The sequence below is a fragment of the Rhopalosiphum maidis genome, chromosome 3, assembly GCF_003676215.2.
Source record: "Rhopalosiphum maidis isolate BTI-1 chromosome 3, ASM367621v3, whole genome shotgun sequence".
NCBI lineage: Eukaryota > Metazoa > Arthropoda > Insecta > Hemiptera > Aphididae > Rhopalosiphum > Rhopalosiphum maidis.
Genome location: NC_040879.1, coordinates 69,901,191 through 69,920,283, shown reverse-complemented (window position 1 = coordinate 69,920,283; position 19,093 = coordinate 69,901,191). Strand labels below are relative to the sequence as shown.

Genomic DNA, 19,093 nt, shown 5'->3' with positions numbered 1-19,093 from the left:
AATTCATAATTTTAACTGCTAATTAAAAATCAATTGTCAATTTAGTTCCTTCAAGATCATACTATTAATTAAGTAAATGACATCTATTTACCATAGTGAAATTCTATATATTTCATTTAATTTGATACTTAATAAACACTATAAAATATAGTTTTATATGAAGAATTTGACTAATATTATAAATTCAAATTTTTACTGCTTATAAACATTCAATTCTGAAGTTAATTTAACCCATTATACATATTAACTGACTGTATTTTTTCAGATTACTGTACAGAGATCACACAAGGCATGCTGAGATAAATAGAAATTTATACTACTATGGAATATTTCAACATACTATGCTGAAAATGGAATAGAAGATATTGATAATAATACTGGTGTTTTTCAATGTATGTGAAATTGTAACTGAATGTAATTGATAGCACCTACAGTAGTTGTATAACAAAAATTTAATTATGAAACCTCTATAAGATAAATTGATTGATTTTAATATACTTATTAACTTCCATATATTTCATTTAGTTGATACGTCATAACTTTTTTAAAACATGCTATTATATTATCATTTTGACTCATATTTAAATTCATATTTTTAACTGCTAATTAAATAATCAATTGTCAATTTAGTTCCTTCAAGACCATACCATTAATATAAGTCAAAATATTTATTTACCATAATGAAATTTCCTGTATTTCATTTAAGTTGATTCCTCATAAACTTTATACACATGCTTTATATTATCATTTTTACTCATATTATAAATTCATAATTTTAACTGCTAATTAAATAATCAATTGTCAATTTAGTTCCTTCAAGATCATACTATTAGATTAAGTAAATGACATCTATTTACCATAGTTAAATTCTATATTTCATTTATTTGATACTTAATAAACACTATAAAATATAGTTTTATATGAAGAATTTGACTAATATTATAAATTCAAATTTTTAACTGCTTATAAAACATTCAATTCTGAAGTTAATTTAAACCATTATACATATTAAAACTGACTGTATTTTTTCAGATTACTGTACAAGAGATCACACAAGGCATGCTGAGATAAGAATAGAATTTATACTACTATGGAATATTTCAACATACCATGCTGAAAATGGAATAGAAGATATTGATATAATAATACTGGTGTTTTTCAATGTATGAAATTGTAACTGAATGTAATTGATAGCACCTACAGTAGTTGTATAACAAAAATTAGTATTATGAAACCTAGACTATAAGATAAATTGATTGATTTTAATATACATTATTAACTTCCATATATTTCATTTAAGTTGATACGTCATAAACTTTTTAAAAACATGCTATTAATATCATAATTTGACTCATATTATAATTCATAATTTTAACTGCTAATTAAATAATCAATTGTCAATTTAGTTCCTTCAAGACCATACCATTAAATTAAGTCAAAAATATTTATTTACCATAATGAAATTTCCTGTATTTCATTTAAGTTGATTCCTCATAAACTTTATAACACATGCTTTTATATTATCATTTTTACTCATATTATAAATTCATAATTTTAACTGCTAATTAAATAATCAATTGTCAATTTAGTTCCTTCAAGATCATACTATTAGATTAAGTAAATGACATCTATTTACCATAGTTAAATTCTATATATTTCATTTAATTTGATACTTAATAAACACTATAAAATATAGTTTTATATGAAGAATTTGACTAATATTATAAATTCAAATTTTTAACTGCTTATAAAACATTCAATTCTGAAGTTAATTTAAACCATTATACATATTAAACTGACTGTATTTTTTCAGATTACTGTACAAGAGATCACACAAGGCATGCTGAGATAAGAATAGAAATTTATACTACTATGGAATATTTCAACATACCATGCTGAAAATGGAATAGAAGATATTGATAATAATACTGGTGTTTTTCAATGTATGTGAAATTGTAACTGAATGTAATTGATAGCACCTACAGTAGTTGTATAACAAAATTAATATTATGAAACCTAGACTATAAGATAAATGGATTGATTTAGTATACCATTATTAACTTCCATATATTTCATTTAAGTTGATACGTCATAAACTTTTTAAAACATGCTATTATATTATCATTTTGACTCATATTATAAATTCATAATTTTAACTGCTAATTAAATAATCAATTGTCAATTTAGTTCCTTCAAGACCATACCATTAAATTAAGTCAAAAATATTTATTTACCATAATGAAATTTCCTGTATTTCATTTAAGTTGATTCTTATAAACTTTATAAAACATGCTTTTATATTATCATTTTTACTCATATTATAAATTCATAATTTTAAACTGCTAATTAAATAATCAATTGTCAATTTAGTTCCTTCAAGATCATACTATTAGATTAAGTAAATGACATCTATTTACCATAGTAAATTCTATATATTTCATTTAATTTGATACTTAATAAACACTATAAAATATAGTTTTATATGAAGAATTGACTAATATTATAAATTCAAATTTTTAACTGCTTATAAAACATTCAATTCTGAAGTTAATTTAAACCATTATACATATTAAACTGACTGTATTTTTTCAGATTACTGTACAAGAGATCACACAAGGCATGCTGAGATAAGAATAGAAATTTATACTACTATGGAATATTTCAACATACTATGCTGGAAAATGGAATAGAAGATATTGATAATAATACTGGTGTTTTTCAATGTATGTGAAATTGTAACTGAATGTAATTGATAGCACCTACAGTAGTTGTATAACAAAAATTAGTATTATGAAACCTAGACTATAAGATAAATTGATTGATTTTAATATACATTATTAACTTCCATATATTTCATTTAAGTTGATACGTCATCAACTTTTTAAAACATGCTATTATATTATCATTTTGACTCATATTTTAAATTCATAATTTTAACTGCTAATTAAATAATCAATTGTCAATTTAGTTCCTTCAAGACTATACCATTAAATTAAGTCAAAAATATTTATTTACCATAATGAAATTTCCTGTATTTCATTTAAGTTGATTCCTCATAAACTTTATAACACATGCTTTTATATTATCATTTTTACTCATATTATAAATTCATAATTTTAACTGCTAATTAAATAATCAATTGTCAATTTAGTTCCTTCAAGACCATACTATTAGATTAAGTAAATGACATCTATTTACCATAGTTAAATTCTATATATTTCATTTAATTTGATACTTAATAAACACTATAAAATATAGTTTTATATGAAGAATTTGACTAATATTATAAATTCAAATTTTTAACTGCTTATAAACATTCAATTCTGAAGTTAATTTAAACCATTATACATATTAAACTGACTGTATTTTTTCAGATTACTGTACAAGAGATCACACAAGGCATGCTGAGATAAGAATAGAAATTTATACTACTATGGAATATTTCAACATACTATGCTGAAAATGGAATAGAAGATATTGATAATAATACTGGTGTTTTTCAATGTATGTGAAATTGTAACTGAATGTAATTGATAGTACCTACATTAGTTGTATAACAAAAATTAGTACTATGAAACCTAGACTATAAGATAAATTGATTGATTTTATTATACCATTATTAACTTCCATATATTTCATTTAAGTTGATACGTCATCAACTTTTTAAAACATGCTATTATATTATCATTTTGACTCATATTATAAATTCATAATTTTAACTGCTAATTAAATAATCAATTGTCAATTTAGTTCCTTCAAGACCATACCATTAAATTAAGTCAAAAATATTTATTTACCATAATGAAATTTCCTGTATTTCATTTAAGTTGATTCCTCATAAACTTTATAACACATGCTTTTATATTATCATTTTACTCATATTATAAATTCATAATTTTAACTGCTAATTAAATAATCAATTGTCAATTTAGTTCCTTCAAGATCATACTATTAGATTAAGTAAATGACATCTATTTACCATAGTTAAATTCTATATTTCATTTAATTTGATACTTAATAAACACTATAAAATATAGTTTTATATGAAGAATTTGACTAATATTATAAATTCAAATTTTTAACTGCTTATAAACATTCAATTCTGAAGTTAATTTAAACCATTATACATATTAAACTGACTGTATTTTTTCAGATTACTGTACAAGAGATCACACAAGGCATGCTGAGATAAGAATAGAAATTTATACTACTATGGAATATTTCAACATACTATGCTGAAAATGGAATAGAAGATATTGATAATAATAATGGGTTTTCAATGTATGTGAAATTGTAACTGAATGTAATTGATAGCACCTACAGTAGTTGTATAACAAAAATTAATATTATGAAACCTAGACTATAAGATAAATGGATTGATTATAGTATACCATTATAACTTCCATATATTTCATTTAAGTTGATACGTCATAAACTTTTTAAAACATGCTATTATATTATCATTTGACTCATATTATAAATTCATAATTTTAACTGCTAATTAAATAATCAATTGTCAATTTAGTTTCTTCAAGACAATACTATTAAATTAAGTCAAAAATATTTATTTACCATAATGAAATTTCCTGTATTTCATTAAGTTGAGTCCTCATAAACTTTATAACACATCTTTTTATATTATCATTTTTACTCATATTATAAATTCATAATTTTAACTGCCTAACTAAATAATCAATTGTCAATTTAGTTCCTTCAAGATCATACTATTAGATTAAGTAAATGACATCTATTTACCATAGTTAAATTCTATATATTTCATTTAATTTGATACTTAATAAACACTATAAAAATATAGTTTTATATGAAGAATTTGACTAATATTTATAAATTCAAATTTTTAACTGCTTATAAAACATTCAATTCTGAAGTTAATTTTAAACCATATACATATTAAACTGACTGTATTTTTTCAGATTACTGTACAAGAGATCACACAAGGCATAGCTGAGGATAAGAATAGAATTTATACTACTATGGAATATTTCAACATACTATGCTGAAAATGGAATAGAGATATTGATAATAATACTGTGTTTTTCAATGTATGTGAAATTGTAACTGAATGTAATTGATAGCACCTACAGTAGTTGTATAACAAAAATTAGTATTATGAAACCTAGACTATAAGATAAATTGATTGATTTAATATACATTATTAACTTCCATATATTTCATTTAAGTGATACGTCATTAACTTTTTAAAACATGCTATTATATTATCATTTTGACTCATATTATAAATTCATAATTTAACTGCTTAATTAAATAATCAATTGTCAATTTAGTTCCTTCAAGACCATACCATTAAATTAAGTCAAAAATATTTATTTACCATAATGAAATTTCCTGTATTTCATTTAAGTGATCCTTATAAAACTTTATAACACATGCTTTTATATTATCATTTGTACTCATATTATAAATTCATAATTTTAACTGCTAATTAAATAATCAATGTCAATTTAGTTCCTTCAAGATCATACTATTAGATTAAGTAAAATGACATCTATTTACCATAGTTAAATTCTATATATTCATTTAATTTGATACTTAATAAACACTATAAAATATAGTTTTATATGAAGAATTTGACTAATATTATAAATTCAAATTTTTAACTGCTTATAAAACATTCAATTCTGAAGTTAATTAAAACCATTATACATATTAAACTGACTGTATTTTTTCAGATTACTGTACAAGAGATCACACAGGCATGCTGAGATAGAATAGAAATTTATACTACTATGGAATATTTCAACATACTATGCTGAAAATGGAATAGAAGATATTGATAATAATACTGGTGTTTTTCAATGTATGTGAAATTGTAACTGAATGTAATTGATAGCACCTACAGTAGTTGTATAACAAAAATTAGTATTATGAAACCTAGACTATAAGATAAATTGATTGATTTTAATATACATTATTAACTTCCATATATTTCATTAAGTTGATACGTCATCAACTTTTTAAAACATGCTATTATATTATCATTTTGACTCATATTTTAAATTCATATTTTAACTGCTAATTAAATAATCAATTGTCAATTTAGTTCCTTCAAGACTATACCATTAAATTAAGTCAAAAATATTTATTTACCATAATGAAATTCCTGTATTTCATTTAAGTTGATTCCTCATAAACTTTATAACACATGCTTTTATATTATCATTTTTACTCATATTATAAATTCATAATTTTAACTGCTAATTAAATAATCAATTGTCAATTTAGTTCCTTCAAGATCATACTATTAGATTAAGTAAATGACATCTATTTACCATAGTTAAATTCTATATATTTCATTTAATTTGATACTTAATAAACACTATAAAATATAGTTTTATATGAAGAATTTGACTAATATTATAAATTCAAATTTTTAACTGCTTATAAAACATTCAATTCTGAAGTTAATTTAAACCATTATACATATTAAACTGACTGTATTTTTTCAGATTACTGTACAAGAGATCACACAAGGCATGCTGAGATAAGAATAGAAATTTATACTACTATGGAATATTTCAACATACTATGCTGAAAATGGAATAGAAGATATTGATAATAATACTGGTGTTTTTCAATGTATGTGAAATTGTAACTGAATGTAATTGATAGCACCTACAGTAGTTGTATAACAAAAATTAGTATTATGAAACCTAGACTATAAGATAAATTGATTGATTTAATATACATTATTAACTTCCATATATTTCATTTAAGTTGATACGTCATTAACTTTTTAAACATGCTATTATATTATCATTTTGACTCATATTATAAATTCATAATTTTAACTGCTAATTAAATAATCAATTGTCAATTTAGTTCCTTTAAGACCATACTATTAGATTAAGTAAATGATATCTATTTACCATAGATAAATTCTATATATTTCATTTAATTTGATACTTAATAAACACTATAAATATAGTTTTATATGACCAATTTGACTAATATTATAAATTCAAATTTTTAACTGCTTATAACACATTCAATTCTGAAGTTAATTTACACCATTATACATATTAAACTGACTGTATTTTTTCAGATTACTGTACAAGAGATCACACAAGGCATGCTGAGATAAGAATAGAAATTTATACTACTATGGAATATTTCAACATACTATGCTGAAAATGGAATAGAAGATATTGATAATAATACTGGTGTTTTTCAATGTATGTGAAATTGTAACTGAATGTAATTGATAGCACCTACAGTAGTTGTATAACAAAAATTAGTATTATGAAACCTAGACTATAAGATAAATTGATTGATTTTAATATACATTATTAACTTCCATATATTTCATTTAAGTTGATACGTCATTAACTTTTTAAAACATGCTATTATATTATCATTTTGACTCATATTATAAATTCATAATTTTAACTGCTAATTAAATAATCAATTGTCAATTTAGTTCCTTCAAGACCATACCATTAAATTAAGTCAAAATATTTATTTACCATAATGAAATTTCCTGTATTTCATTTAAGTTGATTCCTCATAAACTTTATAACACATGCTTTTATATTATCATTTTACTCATATTATAAATTCATAATTTTAACTGCTAATTAAATAATCAATTGTCAATTTAGTTCCTTTAAGACCATACTATTAGATTAAGTAAATGATATCTATTTACCATAGATAAATTCTATATATTTCATTTTATTTGATACTTAATAAACACTATAAAATATAGTTTTATATGAACAATTTGACTAATATTATAAATTCAAATTTTTAACTGCTTATAAAACATTCTATTCTGAAGTTAATTTTCACCATTATACATATTTAACTGACTGTATTTTTTCAGATGACTGTACAAGAGATCACACAAGGCATGCTGGGATAAGAATAGAAATTTATACTACTATGGAATATTTCAACATACCATTCTGAAAATGGAATAGAAGATATTGATAATAATACTGGTGTTTTTCAATGTATGTGAAATTGTAACTGAATGTAATTGATAGCACCTACAGTAGTTGTATAACAAAAATTAATATTATGAAACCTAGACTATAAGATAAATGGATTGATTCTAGTATACCATTATTAACTTCCATATATTTCATTTAAGTTGATACGTCATAAACTTTTTAAAACATGCTATTATATTATCATTTTGACTCATATTATAAATTCATAATTTTAACTGCTAATTAAATAATCAATTGTCAATTTAGTTCCTTTAAGACCATACTATTAGATTAAGTAAATGATATCTATTTACCATAGTTAAATTCTATATATTTCATTTAATTTGATACTTAATAAACACTATGAAATATAGTTTTATATGAAGAATTTGACTAATATTATAAATTCAAATTTTTTATAGTTTATAAAACATTCAATTCTGAAGTTAATTTTCACCATTATACTTATTAAACTGATTGTATTTTTTCAGATTACTGTACAAGAGATCACACAAGGCATGCTGAGATAAGAATAGAAATTTATACTACTATGGAATATTTCAACATACCATTCTGAAAATGGAATAGAAGATATTGATAATAATACTGGTGTTTTTCAATGTATGTGAAATTGTAACTGAATGTAATTGATAGCACCTAGAGTTGTTGTATAACAAAAATTAGTATTATGAAACCTAGACTATAAGATAAATTGATTGATTTAAATATACCATTATTAACTTCCATATATTTCATTTAAGTTGATACGTCATAAACTTTTTGAAACATGCTATTATATTATCATTTTGACTCATATTATAAATTCATAATTTTAACTGCTAATTAAATAATCAATTGTCAATTTAGTTCCTTCAAGACCATACCATTAAATTAAGTCAAAAATATTTATTTACCATAATGAAATTTCCTGTATTTCATTTAAGTTGATTCCTCATAAACTTTATAACACATGCTTTTATATTATCATTTTTACTCATATTATAAATTCATTATTTTAACTGCTAATTAAATAATCAATTGTCAATTTAGTTCCTTCAAGATCATACTATTAGATTAAGTAAATGACATCTATTTACCATAGTTAAATTCTATATATTTCATTTAATTTGATACTTAATAAACACTATAAAATATAGTTTTATATTAAGAATTTGACTAATATTATAAATTCAAATTTTTAACTGCTTATAAAACATTCAATTCTGAAATTAATTTAAACCATTATACATATTAAACTGACTGTATTTTTTCAGATTACTGTACAAGAGATCACACAAGGCATGCTGAGATAAGAATAGAAATTTATACTACTATGGAATATTTCAACATACCATGCTGAAAATGGAATAGAAGATATTCATAATAATACTGGTGTTTTTCAATGTATGTGAAATTGTAACTGAATGTAATTGATAGCACCCACAGTAGTTGTATAACAAAAATTAGTATTATGAAACCTAGACTATAAGATAAATTGATTGATTTTAATATACATTATTAACTTCCATATATTTCATTTAAGTTGATACTTCATAAACTGTTTAAAACATGCTATTATATTATCATTTGACTCATATTATAAATTCATAATTTTAACTGCTAATTAAATAATCAATTGTCAATTTAGTTCCTTCAAGACCATACCATTAAATTAAGTCAAAAATATTTATTTACCATAATGAAATTTCCTGTATTTCATTTAAGTTGATTCCTCATAAACTTTATAACACATGCTTTTATATTATCATTTTGACTCATATTATAAATTCATAATTTTAACTGCTAATTAAATAATCAATTGTCAATTTAGTTCCTTTAAGACCATACTATTAGATTAAGTAAATGATATCTATTTACCATAGTTAAATTCTATATATTTCATTTAATTTGATACTTAATAAACACTATGAAATATAGTTTTATATGAAGAATTCGACTAATATTATAAATTCAAATTTTTAATAGTTTATAAAACATTCAATTCTGAAGTTAATTTAACCATTATACATATTAAACTGACTGTATTTTTTCAGATTACTGTACAAGAGATCACACAAGGCATGCTGAGATAAGAATAGAAATTTTTACTACTATGGAATATTTCAACATACTATACTGAAAATGGAATAGAAGATATTGATAATAATACTGGTGTTTTTCAATGTATGTGAAATTGTAACTGAATGTAATTGATAGCACCTAGAGTTGTTGTATAACAAAAATTAGTATTATGAAACCTAGACTATAAGATAAATTGATTGATTTAAATATACCATTATTAACTTCCATATATTTCATTTAAGTTGATACGTCATATACTTTTTGAAACATGCTATTATATTATCATTTTGACTCATATTATAAATTCATAATTTTAACTGCTAATTAAATAATCAATTGTCAATTTAGTTCCTTCAAGACCATACCATTAAATTAAGTCAAAAATATTTATTTACCATAATGAAATTTCCTGTATTTCATTTAAGTTGATTCCTCATAAACTTTATAACACATGCTTTTATATTATCATTTTGACTCATATTATAAATTCATAATTTTAACTGATAATTAAATAATCAATTGTCAATTTAGTTCCTTTAAGACCATACTATTAGATTAAGTTAATGATATTTATTTACCATAGTTAAATTCTATATATTTCATTTAATTTGATACTTAATAAACACTATAAAATATAGTTTTATATGAAGAATTTGACTAATATTATAAATTCAAATTTTTAACTGCTTATAAAACATTCAATTCTGAAGTTAATTTTCACCATTATACATATTTAACTGACTGTATTTTTTCAGATGACTGTACAAGAGATCACACAAGGCATGCTGAGATAAGAATAGAAATTTATACTACTATGGAATATTTCAACATACCATGCTGAAAATGGAATAGAAGATATTGATAATAATACTGGTGTTTTTCAATGTATGTGAAATTGTAACTGAATGTAATTGATAGCACCTACAGTAGTTGTATAACAAAAATTAGTATTATGAAACCTAGACTATAAGATAAATTGATTGATTTTAATATACATTATTAACTTCCATGTATTTCATTTAAGTTGATACGTCATAAACTGTTTAATACATGCTATTATATTATCATTTTGACTCATATTATAAATTCATAATTTTAACTGCTAATTAAATAATCAATTGTCAATTTAGTTCCTTTAAGACCATACTATTAGATTATGTAAATGATATTTATTTACTATAATGAAATTTCCTGTATTTCATTTAAGTTGATTCCTCATAAACTTTATAACACATGCTTTTATATTATCATTTTGACTCATATTATAAATTCATAATTTTAACTGATAATTAAATAATCAATTGTCAATTTAGTTCCTTTAAGACCATACTATTAGATTAAGTTAATGATATTTATTTACCATAGTTAAATTCTATATATTTCATTTAATTTGATACTTAATAAACACTATAAAATATAGTTTTATATGAAGAATTTGACTAATATTATAAATTCAAATTTTTAACTGCTTATAAAACATTCAATTCTGAAGTTAATTTTCACCATTATACATATTTAACTGACTGTATTTTTTCAGATGACTGTACAAGAGATCACACAAGGCATGCTGAGATAAGAATAGAAATTTATACTACTATGGAATATTTCAACATACCATGCTGAAAATGGAATAGAAGATATTGATAATAATACTGGTGTTTTTCAATGTATGTGAAATTGTAACTGAATGTAATTGATAGCACCTACAGTAATTGTATAACAAAAATTAGTATTAGGAAACCTAGACTATAAGATAAATTGATTGATTTTAATATACATTATTAACTTCCATATATTTCATTTAAGTTGATACGTCATAAACTGTTTAAAACATGCTATTATATTATCATTTTGACTCATATTATAAATTCATAATTTTAACTGCTAATTAAATAATCAATTGTCAATTTAGTTCCTTCAAGAACATACCATTAAATTAAGTCAATGATATTTATTTACCATAATGAAATTTCCTGTATTTCATTTAAGTTGATTCCTCATAAACTTTATAGCACATGCTTTTATATTATTATATTGACTCATATTATAAATTCATAATTTTAACTGCTAATTAAATAATCAATTGTCAATTTAGTTCCTTTAAGACCATACTATTAGATTAAGTAAATGATATCTATTTACCATAATGAAATTTCCTGTATTTCATTTAAGTTGATTCCTCATAAACTTTATAACACATGCTTTTATATTATCATTTTGACTCATATTATAAATTCATAATTTTAACTGATAATTAAATAATCAATTGTCAATTTAGTTCCTTTAAGACCATACTATTAGATTAAGTTAATGATATTTATTTACCATAGTTAAATTCTATATATTTCATTTAATTTGATACTTAATAAACACTATAAAATATAGTTTTATATGAAGAATTTGACTAATATTATAAATTCAAATTTTTAACTGCTTATAAAACATTCAATTCTGAAGTTAATTTTCACCATTATACATATTTAACTGACTGTATTTTGCAGATTACTGTACAAGAGATCACACAAGGCATGCTGAGATAAGAATAGAAATTTATACTACCATGGAATATTTCAACATACCATGCTGAAAATGGAATAGAAGATATTGATAATAATACTGGTGTTTTTCAATGTATGTGAAATTGTAACTGAATGTAATTGATAGCACCTACAGTAGTTGTATAACAAAAATTAGTATAAGAAACCTAGACTATAAGATAGAGTAAATGATATTAATTTACCTTAAAGGAATTTCCTATTTTTCGTTTAAGTTGATACTTCAAAAACCTTATAAAACATGCGATTATCTTATTCTTTTTATTCATATTATAAATTCACATTTTAAACTGCTTATAAAACACTTAAATCTCTAGTTAGTGTCAAGTGTCTAAGACTATAAGATTAATTGATTGATTTTAATATACCATTATTAACATCCATATATTTCTTTTAAGTTGATACTTCATAAACTTTATAAAACATGCTATTATGTTATCATTTTGACTCATATTATTAATTCATATTTTTAACTGCTTGTAAAATACTTTTAATATTAGCAAGCTGCTAATCGACACTGACGACACTCCAAAGTCCAAAAATTCAATTCTGCTAAAACATCATTTAATAATAATAATAAATATAATCGTATAGTGATGAATTGTATAATGTATAGATGATATACCTAGAAAACGCCGCGTCGCTGCTTTCGTCGAAAAATAAAACCGAATTATACTTAACACACTATTACTACGTTTACATGCACAGCTAAAACCAGTTTAACTCAATTCGTATTAATTAACTCCCGGAATTAAACGGCTGTTAATTAGGTTTAATAAAATAAAATTTTTATAAATTATAAAGTTAATAATTTAGGATTTGTATTAAATTTGCAATTTTTTATTTAATTTCTAGATTTATTCAGTTTTTTATTCTAATTTGATTAAAATCTATGTTTGATAAATTATTCTTATATGAATAAATAAAAAAAAAATTTTATATTAAATAAAACAATCTTATAACTGAAATAAAAATTGACCATGAAATGAAAATCTTATTTGGTTAAAAAAAGTGAAGCTGAGGATAAAAATCTATATTGTAATTATAAAAATGTAATTTGAATAAAAAATTTCGTATAATTATAAAGTTGTAGCAATTTTTCTAAAAAAGTTTGAAGTTCCTGTGTTAAAATGTTGGGCGGGGGCCAACTTCACGCACGTGGAAAACTGTATTTTGTTCGTTTAATAATTAAGTGCGAATTCTAATTTCTGTCATGCAAATTAATGCTAATTGCGTTCTAAATATCTGTGCAAAAAAAATTTGAAAATTCATAATATTTCGAATTGGGGCCGGGCTGGCGAAACGGCGGGAAATGAAAAACTGTTTTTTAGCATTAAAAAAATGTCGTGCAAATTCATGCTAATTATTGGTGGAAAAAATTACGAATAACTTAATTTTCATACGAGCCGAAACGGTTCGCCAGCCCGGCTCATAAAATTTTGGGTTTAACCGTTAAACCAATTTCATGCAAATTCTAATTTGAGTCATGTAAATCCACGCTAATTACGTGCTAAATATTAGCGCAAACATTTTTCAATATTTCGAAATGGGACGGGCTGATGCAATGTACGTAACCGAATCAGGATTGCGGTTGGTAATTGCGATAAAGTATAATAATAGACGTTATCAGTTATTAATGTTGTTAATAATCAATAATAAAAAAATAATGTAAAAATAACCTTTATTGTAATAATACTCGTATTTCATTATTTTATTCTGTGACAATAAATCGTGAGTATGAACAGTGAACAGCTGAGTTAAGTATTAAAAAATAATTAATATTATAATATTTATAATGAATCAAATCAAATTAAGACAGTCTTGTTCTTTCATCAAAGATTAAAATTTTAAAAATATAATTATTTAAAGGCTAAATTATGAGAATTTAAAAATAATTATAATAAAATGGTAGTTAGAAACACAGCCCAACACATAAAATAATTCCGAAAGTAAAGAAGTATACATTTTTACAATTTATGGTAAAAATAAGTTTAATAAAAATACATGGTATTTAAAATGAACAAACATTTAAAACTATTAATTACTGAAATTAATACTTTAAATGTTACACTTTAAGATTAAAAAGTATATTAACCTGTGATACATGGTTAGAATAATAAACTTTTACTTTATTGATATTTTCAATTGTATTTAAAAGGACCACTAATTGGAAAGTTAATATAAAATATTAAAAGTACTGAAGTTTGTTAGTTTTATTTTAAGCGTATTTTGATACCTTGTGTGAGAAACAGTATTAATTTTTTTTTAAATGTTCATTTAAACATCAATCAATATGAAGGTTTTATGTCTAAGTATGAGTTTATTATTAAACTACTATGTATGTACTCAAAGTTATAAATTACATGATTATTTTGTTATAAAAATAAAAGTTATTGTAATTATAAGAGCTTGACTATATTATTTCATTAATTGCTTACTTCGATTGTAAACATATTGATAACAATTTTTAACTATTGATTTTATTTTTATTCTTTGATTAGCCGTTAAGAGCAACAGAAAGTCAGTTACAACAACTAGTGAAATTAGGAAATACCAATAACTGCATGCTTAGCGTAGTAGCTTTACCTAGATTCAGTTCTCAAAGAAATGAAACTTGTGAATAGTGTGGATGCTGTATAGTATTTATTATAAAGTATATTGACTAAATAAGATGCATAATTAAATACATTTGAGCATTCTAGCTAAGTTAATCAACTAAAATCTGCTAGTTAATGAATGAAAATCTTTTTAACATTATATTTTAAACTTAAATACAATATTATATAGTTTTTATAGTGATATTAACTATAGAATACAGAAAGAATTATACTACATACAGAAAAATAAAATATTCTATAATTGGTACATCAAAATACTTATCTGTATTGCCTATTATTTTCTATAAAAGTATAAGTATAGTTTTATAAAATATAAAAAAAAAATTACATACTATATGAAATAACTCAACTAAAAATATAAAAGCATAGCTTGTAGCCATTCTTAAGATAATAATAATAATAATAATAAGTTAATCATTTTACAAAGATTTTTTTTTTCAATTCACTTACTACAATAAAGGTATAATCAAAATATAAATTTTATTAAAAATAGTTTTTTTTTATCTGAAAAATTAAAAAAAAAAAATCATAATCTTCAATGTACCATTTTTGTCCACTTAACATACTTAAATCTTTTTGCAAGTGTAAAAAATAATAAAAATAAAATTAGTTGCTTTGATTTGAATTTAAACAAAATTAATGATATATTAAGAAACAATAAATCCTGTACATTATTGTACTCCACATATTGAATAAATGTATAAAATAAGTTGACGCACACATGCTGCGAACCTTCAAGAAGGGTCTTCTGGATGGCAACCAATATCTTTAGCATTGAGCCAGTCTTCATATTTTTCTGGTTGTAATCTCCTTACAAAGGTTTTCATATTAATTTTCAGTGTCTTTACAACAATGTCACGGTGTAGCCCTTTTCCCATACTCTACCTAACGGGTCGATGCAAAGTTTGTGGATTCAGCCATTTTAAACCCATGGTTGAAACCAGCATGATACCCATATGGATGGAAAAGTTATTATAAACTCTTCTTTCTCTTGTGTTATTTAAACAAATTATAAAGAAACAATTAGGATATTTTAACAAAATTTTGTATTTATAATCTTTTACCTTGTCTAATGGAACATTGTGACTAGCTAATGATTGTGGAGATATAATACACATTTTATGTCTAAGATATGCTGGACATATCGAAAAGTCTGCAGAAAAAAAACCATGAGCTACTCTTTCCAACCGCCGTCCATATGCCGGTAGTATTACGTACCTTAAAAAATATAATGCATATAATAAAAATCACTTACGTTAAAGCATATAAAAGTTACCATGACTTTGGACTTCCTTCATAAATATAATTTATACTGTATAAATCCATATCTTTAGTATGCGATGAAAATGACGATTTCCTCATCTCAAAATAGAAATAGGCTATATTGACCCCATCAATTTTAATTCCATAATCCTGATTGACGTAATCCAATACTATGCCAGTTTATTAATATTCCATACCTTAATTTAAGAATACATGTAATTTTTTTAATTAAATATAAATTTAGAAATATTCCTATGTATTGAATACTCACTTCAACATCTTTATCTGTAATGCTTCCTGACACATCTGCACCATATATTGGACATTTATACACTATATTTTTCCAATATTTTCTTTCAAGATCGGCATAATCGAAATAATATGGTGCATACCATATTATAAAGAATAATATTCTTCATACTCGGCCATTTGCTTATATCTTGCTACTGGAATGGCTTTCTTATGAATATTAAATTGTTGGAATACCCCAGTTTAACCTCGGACATACTAAAGTAACATAATTAGTATAAATATATAGATAAGCAGTTTGTCACTACCTTACTACCACCCCTAAGTTTACAATACCATATTAATAAAAATTGTTTTTATTTTTTAATTATCACGTTGATTGCCGCGTCATGATCGCTGGCAGTTATTTTTATAACCGCCGAGCTACTAAAATAATGTATATTTCTTATATAAATTGTGGAATTTGGCACTTGGTTTATTATCATATGTGTGTAAGCATGGTGTAGAAGAAGAAAAAAAGTTTTGAATGGCCTATTACCTTTATATGACATTTGTTTATAAGTAAAACAAACTTAACTATGAAACAATAAATTCATTAAATATATTAGGTTTTATGTAATATTAATCGAATTTGTAATAAATGAAGTAATATAATACTTTAATTTAAACAATAACTTAAGAATTACATTTTTTTTTTTTTTTTTTGGCAAAAGCTGTAATAGTTAATAATACATAATCTGTATTAAACATATTTATTTCTAATTTCTATTTTATTTTTATTATTATTTTTATTTTTTTGATGAGGACTGTAATTGTGAATAAAATAACCCTAAATAGTTAGACAAAAATGGTAAAAAATATTATTAAATAACTAATAATAACAACAGAATTATACAATGATATTTAACGTCTTAATCAATAATTCTCATTCTTCAGTCGGTTGTAATCGCATTATTAAAAATTAAAAATCATACAATCATAAAATCATTCTATACTACATGGCTCATAATTCTAAAATATTTACATACCCATATAACTTCTAACCCTAACTTAAGATTATATCATAACAACTAAGGGTTAATCAACCGAAACAACAAAGAGGGTAATTTGCAAGAAAACCACGCTTTGGCTAAGCAGCTGTATCAATAAACGAATTTGATTGACATTTAAATCGTTATTCGATACGTCATTCCAGTTTCTACCATTCAATAACTAATTACACTTTTTAAATAGGCAAAATCAAAAATATATCGTTATAAAAGGTAAAAAAATTGCCTTAAAAGTATTAAAAAAAAATCATCATCTATTAAATTATATCTATATTTATATTATTTTTTTAAATTCTCCTACTTCCAAAATTCACAAAATAAAAAAAAATTAAAATTAACTACAGTCAATGAAGAAAACTAACGATTTCTATTAATTAGATTATTGGTAAAATTTGTTCTATAAATTATGATTAAATTTGATTATCTCAATTAGGTATTAGACATCATTCATTATTAGAATATTATGGTTCTAAAAAAGTTTAAATAAAAAAGTATTATTCTTAATAATAATAATGTTATAATATTTTTATTTTTAAGATCTAATTCACTTATATTAGTTTTTTAAAAAGTTTTAAAAAGTTTTAACTTGATTTACTGAAATTTCAGTTTTAGTTTTTTCGATATTTAGGAATAAGTCGCCGACGTGATAAAAATAATATTTTACCTAAAAAGACCATGTGTAACCTATAATGTTATATAACGGGTTATACGTAACACAACAGCAGCTAAAGATAGTAGATACTTAGATATATATATATATAGCCATGTAGGTATCTCATTTATTACTTACACAACACACTTTTCCGAGGCTTGGAAAGTTGTCGTTATCGTTATCGTCGTCACTGAAAATGTCGTCTAGTTCCACTCCTAACTTTTCTTCTTCTTCGTCGTCGTCGTCTTCGCTTTCGTGTACCTGTACCATTTCCACCTGGCCAATGGTATTGTACAAAATCTCCAAGCGAACTGGCATCATTTTGCATTCGCATTTTCGTCTTCGGAGTTGAGGACTAGTTTTGAAATGGCTCGTCAAATGCCACTTCGGTGGCTAACATGTGGCATTTGCCGGTGGCCAAGGTTTCCAATTGTACAAGTCATTATTATAATCAGACGGCGAGGGCATGGACGGTGACTTCGAAGTTCCCAGTCCACGCTTGGAACACAATTGATTACGTTCCTGTTTTCGGATACGAAGTTTTAAAATAGCTTGTGGCGGCTGTTGTCTTGGAAAGTTTTTTCGAACCCTTTTTTGCCGCTCTGAGAACGTGGGCAGCCTAATCGAAATGGAACCATTGAACTTCGTACGG

At 23.4% G+C, this 19,093-nt stretch overlaps 1 long non-coding RNA gene and 1 pseudogene across 1 annotated transcript; one reads left to right on the top strand and one right to left on the bottom strand.

Moving 5' to 3' along the window:
- The first annotated feature begins 5,776 nt into the window (after nucleotides 1-5,776).
- Nucleotides 5,777-12,843, top strand: LOC113558945. The gene is made up of 3 exons (XR_003405765.1): nucleotides 5,777-5,839; nucleotides 7,865-7,994; nucleotides 12,557-12,843. It is a non-coding gene; the product is annotated as an uncharacterized LOC113558945 (long non-coding RNA).
- A 2,557-nt stretch (nucleotides 12,844-15,400) lies between these two features.
- LOC114253684 lies at nucleotides 15,401-18,762 on the bottom strand (annotated as a pseudogene).
- Nucleotides 18,763-19,093: the final 331 nt, after the last annotated feature.